The 8,306-nt window shown below is 50.7% G+C and overlaps 1 pseudogene; it reads left to right on the top strand.

The window, feature by feature from the left end:
• The first annotated feature begins 3,451 nt into the window (after positions 1–3,451).
• On the top strand, positions 3,452–7,008 carry LOC142315873 (uncharacterized; annotated as a pseudogene).
• The last annotated feature ends 1,298 nt before the right edge of the window (positions 7,009–8,306 follow it).

Genomic DNA, 8,306 nt, shown 5'->3' with positions numbered 1-8,306 from the left:
TTTACTGCACGATATAGACCCGCCCGCCGGCGGCTGTGATTGGTTGCAGTGAGACAGCTGTCACTCATGGTGGGGGTGTGTCTGACTGCAACCAATCATGGGCGCTGGTGGGCGGGGAAAGCAGGGAATACCAGATTGAATAATGAGCGGCAGCAATTTTCAAAAGAGGAAAAGCCGCCGTATCTTTGTGACAGCCGTGCAGCGCCTCACTCGTGATCGGTGAGTAGGAAAGAGAGAGGGATTGTGCTGGGGATGCAGGACGCATGCAGATACGCAACGTGCGCAGATAGCCTTACTGTGAAAAGCCACGCTTTTGGTGATCGAACCGTTATCGAACGGTAACTCGAACGGCCAAACTTGAAGCAAATCGTTCGAGTTCGTCAAACGACTCAAACACAGCTCAAAATCACTTGAATTTGAAATTGGCGAACGGTTCGATTCGAACATCACTCATCTCTAGTAGTGACACAATAAGCACAAAGTGTCCATGTTCTTTTGCAGACCACAAATCTATGCAAAAATCATAGAGACATCCATTTTTTACCAGCATTGTGGATCAAAAATGCCAGTATGAGCGGCTGCTGATAAGTCTTTGGCTTTACCCAGAAAGAAAAGAGATAGGATGATGAAACTTTACATTTATTCCACATACTCTCCACTGATGTTAACACACTTCTTACATCGGTATTCCAAGTTCTGTTAGCCTAGCAAAAAGAAGGATTTTGGTTGTGCCTCAAACCAGTCATCTTTAGCAGCCGTGGCATCACAAATGGTGTGAAATTTGGTACCCTTGAGGTGTTTCTTCAGATTTGGAAATAGATGATAGTTGGAGGAAGCTAGATCTGGTGAATAAGGTGGGTGATCTACCAGCTGTAAGCCCAACTCTGCCAGTTTTGCAGCGGTCACTTGTTCATGTGTGAGCGGAGGCATTGCCTTGCAGGAACAAGATTCGTTTGGTCAGCTTGCTGTGCCTTTTGGCCTCCAGAGCTGCCTTCAATTGGTCCAAAAGTTCAACGTAATACCTTACATTGATGGTGGAACCCTTTTGAAGGTAGTCCACTAGCAGCATGCCCTCCTTATCCCAGAACACAGACGCCATCACCTTAGTTGCTGAGTTTTGCACTCTGAACTTCTTTAGACGAGGAGAACCACTGTTCCTCCACTCTTTTGACTGCTTCTTGCTTTCAGGGTCATACAAATAAATCCAGGTCTCATCCATAGTTTTTATCAGTCTGGAAACACTGACAAATGCACCGGGAAGTTTTCAATCGCATGTTTCTCTGATCTGTTGTCAAACATTTGGGGACCCACTTTGCAGATAGGTTCTTCATGTGCAAATGTTCATGGATAATGACACGTTCATGGAAAATCTCCATGATGTCTCTCCTATTGCTTTAGCTGAAATTTGTTGATTCTCCAGGATGAAGTTGTGCACAGCATCGATGATCTCCGGAAAAACAACAACTCTCGGTCATCCAGGACGGTCCTCATCATTGGTGCTGAAGTGGCCTGTTTTAAATTTGGCAACCCAGTTCTTAACTGTGGAATATGAAGGGCATTTATCCTCCAATGTCTGTGACATATCACGATGAATATCATTTGCGGACTTTCCTTGCAGAAACAAGAATTTTATTACTCCTCTGCTCTCAGTTGCTGAGAATATTGCATTAGACTCCACCATTTTGTTTTCCCGCAAGCAATGAACACTGTTGCCATAAGCAACAAACACGAAATTTTGAAAACATACTGTATATTAAACACATAAGGTTTTCATGTGATGTAACATTCGTTACCATAGAAACAAAAAAAGATCAGAAAGCCAAAGACTTATCAGCAGCCCCTCATACAAGTCTAAAGGTCATGGACAAATGACAGATGGCATCAGTGTGCAGTTAGTGTTCTGTCCATGATTAGCATTGTAATGGACAGAAGAAGTTTTGTATTTTATTTTTCCCTATATAAAAAAATCACTGATTGTCATGAAAATATAATAAGCAGATATGTTTTCATGGTCTCTGGATCGGGGTGATTCCCCCCCTCCCTCCAGAGCCCTACCGAATTAACAGCCAGGAAACGATTTCCTTGTCAGGAGATGTAACAGGTACCTTTCAATTATCTTACAACACCTCTTCCCAGCTCTTTAAAGACCCCCTGCATAGCCAGAGATGCTCCAACTACAATCTGTATACACAGGGGCAGAGTACAAGTTTCCTGCAGGAATATAGCTTTGCTGATCAAAAGGCTAGGGCAGCTGTATTGCCTCCGTTGGGGAAGTATTAATATTGTGAGATACATATTTCCCCCAGATATGGCGGGCATACCGCTGATCTCGAAATTCCATAACGCACATCTCACATATTTAAGCTTAATCGTAGGACATACGGAAGAGATACAAATTAATATCTGCCCCCCAGAACATGCCAGATCCCCCTTGTGCGGTATCCACCTTCTGCTAAATAAATGAATAATAAGAAATAATAAATAAAATACGACGGTAATATCGTCCGTGTGGGATGCTTCCACACGGAGATATAAAGACCATGAGGATTCCATAATTTTGGAAGAGGGGAAAACCCCCTCCCTTACATGATGTCAGCAGAGGTGGGGGCTGCGGGTCGGACAGAGGTTAATAAAAGCCAGTTTCTTAGTACACTCTGTGTCAATGCCAGAGTATATATATTCTGTGTATAGGATTGTCCATTTCCAAGGGGTTTCCTCTCCCCTTATATCTGAGCCATAATCCGTGACCAGGTGTAGTAATCTTTCATTTTTGTTCCCTTTTATTTTTATGTAATTGTATACTGTACTTGTATTGTTCCCTCTTGTAAATTCTTGTATATTTTTATAAACACTGCCTATTTTCGGATTAAATATATAAAATGTAATAGTTTCTTTCCTCATGCTCTATATTTATGAATCCAAAACCCGAAGGGCCTTATTCTATCTGTAACGGGTGTCCAAACTTTCTGTACAAGTTTCGGTGGTAGCAGCAGAATTATTGTGGTGTAGAATTATTGGGGTGCTATCATTAAGGGTACCGAGGTATTAGCGGGAATCGGTGATATATACATTTACCCTTGCTGTGAGACCTCCAATATTTGGCATTATTAGCTCAGCAGCCTCATTTACTTATTGTCCGGCAGTTCCGAAATTGACCTGACACTAAGGGGGCACTAGAGAGTAGTCGTGTTCTTGACAAATCAGTGAACAGCAGGTGGGATTCTGGTGTGACCCCCCCGGCTGTTCATGACAAATTGGTGGCAAGCGGTGGGATATAGAGCATAAGTGATCTGGTTTGAGCAATCATCCCTTTCACTAAAAACTTGCAAAAGTTTTGAGGATCGAACTCAATGTTTAAATATACCTGGAACAATAACTGTACATGTAGCAGTAACCCCCTCCCCTCTCTTGTTTTTCTATCCTATCTTTTATTTGGCAAGTGACTGCTAGAATGGCAGCTGCTTATAAGAAGCATGAGAAAGCTGTTTTGATCCAAATGTGTGAGGAGCGAGGCCTCGATGGGTCCAACAAGACCAAAGAGATGCTAATCTGTGCCTTGGTGGAGGATGATCTCAAAGACCAGCGCGATGAGGCCCAAGAGCATGGGACCAGCGAAGCACCAGGAGACCTTGCCACGGACCTAGCTCCAGGACGGTTCGCAGAACTGTCGGATTCCGAGGGGTCTGGCAGCAACCCCAGCTCCCGGAGTGGAAGGGACTCTTACTTGCCGATGATTCTGCAGCAAGTGGGAGAATGTGACTCTCGAGCACGGCTACAGTTTGTGCTACAAGAATGCCAAGCAGAGCGTGAGTTTGCTGAGCGCCAGGCCCAGCGAGAGGCTGAGAGAGCTGAGCACCAGGCCGAGGCTGAGAGAGCAGAGCGAGAGGCTGAGAGAGCCGAGCGTCAAGTCCAGAGAGACCATGAGTTGAAGGTCCTCCAAGCCCAGCAGCAGACACCTTCCTCACTGAACGGTGAGTCCAATAATGCCAGCAGCTTTAAGCTCCGACCGGAGCACTTTCCTGTGATGGAAAAGGACAAGGATTTGGACACCTTTCTGATGGGATTTGAAAAGACTTGCTTGCAGTACCAGTTGCCCTCAGCACAATGGGCACGATACTTAACCCCAGGGCTGCAAGGCAAGGCCCTGGATGCGTTTGCCAGTCTCCCTCAAGAGCAGAGTGGAGACTATGAGGCCATATAGCAGGCCCTAATACGGAAGTATCAGCTGACTCCAGAGATGTACCGCAAAAAGTTCCGGACCCTCCAGCGTGGACCACACAACAGCAACAGAGACGTTGTGGATGGGCTCCGGACCAACTTTAACCAATGGGCCCAAGGACTGTCCGCCACCACTGGTGAGCAGATAACAGAACTGATGGTAAAGGACCAATTCCTACACCTGTGTCCTGCGGACGTGCGACAGTTCGTGATGGACCGGGAACCAAAGGATGCGAATACAGCAGCACAGATTGCTGACACCTATGAGGCCAACCGTGCATCGGGGGTGCGGAAGCCTTCCACCGCCATCTGGAAAGGGGGTAAGATGACTACTACCACTCCTGCCCCTGCCAGCCGACCTCCTGGAGGTTCTGTCCCATCTGCTAGTGCCCGACCCACCTCTGACCCACACAGGTGTTTTTCCTGCAACCAGCCTGAACACCTCAGCTCCGCTTGCCCAGAGAGGCAGAAGAGGAACCCCACATCCAAGGCCCAAGGGCCTAATGCAGCTGTATTTTTGGTGGGGGAGGCGAGTGGTAGGGCCTGTGACAACCTACACTCTGTCACCGTGGGCGGCACCCTCACTGTGGGGCTCAAGGACACTGGAGCCGACCGAACCCTGATCCGCCCCGAACTGGTGCCTCCTGAAAACTTTATCCCGGGAAAACTCCTGACTGTCACTGGGGTTGGGGGTGTTCGCCAATCTTTCCCAATGGCTCGGGTTTCCCTCGACTGGGGTGCTGGGAGAGAGTGGAGGGAAGTGGGGGTGTCCGAAAATCTACCAGCAAATGTTTTATTGGGGACTGATCTGGGACGATTGGTTGCATAATTTGTCCCTGATGACCCTCTCCAATCCAATAAGTCATGTGATGCAAATGTTGTTGATAAGTCATGTGATACAAATGTTGTTGATAAGTCATGTGATGCAAGCGCTTTTAAGTCATGTGACTCGAATGTGGATATCCAAAACGTGATTACAAATGTTGTGCATGGTAATAAAGTGGAGGTTTGTACAGGGGAACTCAGCCATGCCACGCTGCAGGGTGACGTGGCTGAGGCCGTCCCCAAGGTAGTGTCTGTGCTGACAGAGATGGCAGACATGAGAACCACGAGAAAGGTGGTCAAATGCAGCTGACTAGTGTCACAGCGGACGGTGACACGGCCGGTGGTAGCTGCCCCAGGATTGGCACTGCTCCTAAGGTACTACGGGATCAGGAGCAAGTAGCACCCAGAGCCGGTCAGGCTTATGGGGAAGAGTTGTTACCCCCCGGGGAGACAGCCTACATCGGCGCTGTCACCCGCAGTCAGAGTGCCCAGAAGGCAGGTAGCGCGCTGCCTTCTGGACCCTCTCCACACAGGGGGATAACAGAACCAGGTGCGGACTCCGAGGGGGTCACAGAGGGTTCCAGCCAGGTTGGGACCCTAACGTCACTTTTGGCTGCCTCCAGCCAGGAGTTCCAGGCGGCTCTGCACTCGGATGTCAGCCTAGAGACGTTGGGGGACCTTGCGGAAAAGCCCGTCTCCGCGACCGATAAGGAGAGGGTAATCTGGGACTAGGGGAGGTTGTACCGGTAGACTGTTCCCTGTAACTCACAACAGGAGGGGCTGAATGAAAGACAGCTGGTTGTGCCCTACTGCTTTACGGATGAGATGTTGCAGGTGGCCCATGAGATCCCCCTCGCTGGACACTTTGGGGTCAGCAAGACCAAAGCCCGGCTGTCTCACCATTTCTATTGGCCCAAGATGGGGACAGATGTTGCCAACTACTGCCGCTCCGGTATCAAGTGTCAGAGAGTGGGGAAGTTGTGGCCTGCTCCCAAAGCTCCCCTGATCCCTCTGCCAGTGATAGAGGAACCTTTCCAGAGGATCGCTGTGGACATTGTTGGGCCTCTGGCCGTCCCCAGCAGCTCTGGAAAACGTTTTGTCCTAAGTGTGGTAGACTATGCTACCCGGTATCCGTAGGCAGTGGCTCTGTCCTCCACTAGGGCCGATAAGGGCCTCTCCAGAGTAGGATTTCCCAGGGAGATGCTTACCGACCAGGGGACTCAGTTCATGTCCCATTTAATGGAGGCCCTCTGTAAGAAAATGTAGGTGCAGCATCTGGTGTCCAGTGTGTATCACCCACAGACCAATGGTTTGTGCGAACGATTTAATGGCACTCTTAAGCAAATGGTGAAGATGCTGGTTGAGTCTCAGGGATGCGACTGGGAAGGGTACCTCCCACACCTGCTATTTGCTTACCGAGAGGTCCCACAGGCCTCAACGGGATTCTCCCCCTTTGAGCTCCTGTATGGCAGACGAGTCCGGGGACCCCTCGGTCTGGTAAGGGAATCTTGGGAAGAGGAATTGAACCCCCCAGAGGTGTCTGTTGTGGAGTATGTCATGCGGCTCCGTGACAAAATGCAGGCCTTGTCGCAGCTGGTGCATGACAACATGGCGCAGGCCCAGGCTGACCAGAAGCGATGGTACGACCAAAACGCCCGGCAGCGGACCTACCAGGTAGGTCAGAAGGTGTGGGTCCTGGTCCCAGTGCCAAAAGATAAGCTTCAGGCAGCCTGGGAGGGTCCATATGTCATACACCATCAGCTCAACCCAGTCACCTACGTGGTCACCCTCGACCATGCCCGGGGCAGGCGGAAGGCCTTCCACGTCAATATGATGAAGGCGCATCAAGACGTGAGGCCTACGCTCTACCGGTCTGCAACCTGCCCGAAGACGGGGAGGAAGACCCCCTCCTGGATATGCTCGCCCAGTCCAAGGCGAGTGGGTCCATGGAGGATGCAAGGGTAAGTGACCTGCTGTCCAGCAGTCAGCGGTCCCAGCTGCGGGAGGTACTGCAAACCTTCCTGGGCATGTTCACCAACATGCCCAGAAGGACAGAGTTAGCAGCCACCATGTGGGCACCGGGGATCACCCCCCACTCAGGCGGGCCGCATATCGGATCTCACTGGAAGTACAGCATGTCATGCGCCAGAAGATCGACGAGATGCTGACACTGGGGGTGATCCAGAGGTCAAAGAGTGCGTGGACCTCCCCGGTAGTGCTAGTGCCAAAGAAGGACCTGACCATCCGGTTCTGCGAGGACTACAGGGGGCTCAACGCCATAACAGTCACCGGTGCGCACCACATGCCGCGCATCGATGACCTGCTTGAGCGGCTAGCCGGATCGAGGTACTTGTCCATCATGGACTTGAGTCGGGGATACTGGCAGATTCCCCTGAGCCCAGTGGCTCAGGAGAGATCAGCCTTTATCACCCCCTTTGGGCTGTATGAGTCCACCGTCATACCCTTCGGCATGAAAAATAATCCTGCTAATTTCCAGCGGATGGTCAATCAGCTGCTTGAGGGACTGGAGGGGTACGCCGTGGCATACCTGGATGACATTGCCGTCTTCAGACCAACCTGGATCACCTCGGGCATCTACAACAGGTGCTCGGGCGTATCCATCAAGCAGGCTTGACCATCAAGCCAGGGATGTGCGAGCTGGGCATGAGCGAGGTCCACTATTTGGGGCACTGGGTAGGCGGGGGCACTCTCAAGCCAGAGCCTGACAAAGTGGACGCCATCGCGTCCTGGCCCACCCCCAGGACCAAGAAGCAGGTGATGTCCTTCTTGGGTACCGCAGGGTACTATAGGCGGTTCGTACCAAACTATAGTAGCCTTGCAAAGCCCCTGACAGACCTCACCAGAAAGAGGCTACCCCATGCAGTCGACTGGACAAACGACTGCGAGGTGGCCTTTCGAGGGTTAAAGACCGCCCTTCCAGTGCCCCTGTACTCCAAGCGGTCGACTTCATGCAGCCGTTTTTGGTGCAGACCGACGCTAGCGAGTTTGGCCTCGGTGCTGTGCTCAGCCAGGTCGATCCGGGAGGCCAGGAGCCTACTCCACTATGGAAAAGGAATGCCTGGCAATCGTGTGGGCCCTGCAGCGTATGCAGCCCTACTTGTACGGGCACTCTTTCACTGTGGTGACAGACCACAACCCCCTCAGATGGCTACACACCGTGTCCGGGACCAATGGAAGGTGTCTGCGTTGGAGCCTCGCGCTCCAGTAATACGACTTCGCCGTTCGTCATAAGAAAGGCAGCG

Source organism: Anomaloglossus baeobatrachus, chromosome 1 (assembly GCF_048569485.1).
Source record: "Anomaloglossus baeobatrachus isolate aAnoBae1 chromosome 1, aAnoBae1.hap1, whole genome shotgun sequence".
Classification (NCBI taxonomy): Eukaryota; Metazoa; Chordata; class Amphibia; order Anura; family Aromobatidae; genus Anomaloglossus; species Anomaloglossus baeobatrachus.
Note: the sequence above shows the minus strand (reverse complement) of the source record. Positions and strands in the feature narration are given on the sequence as shown.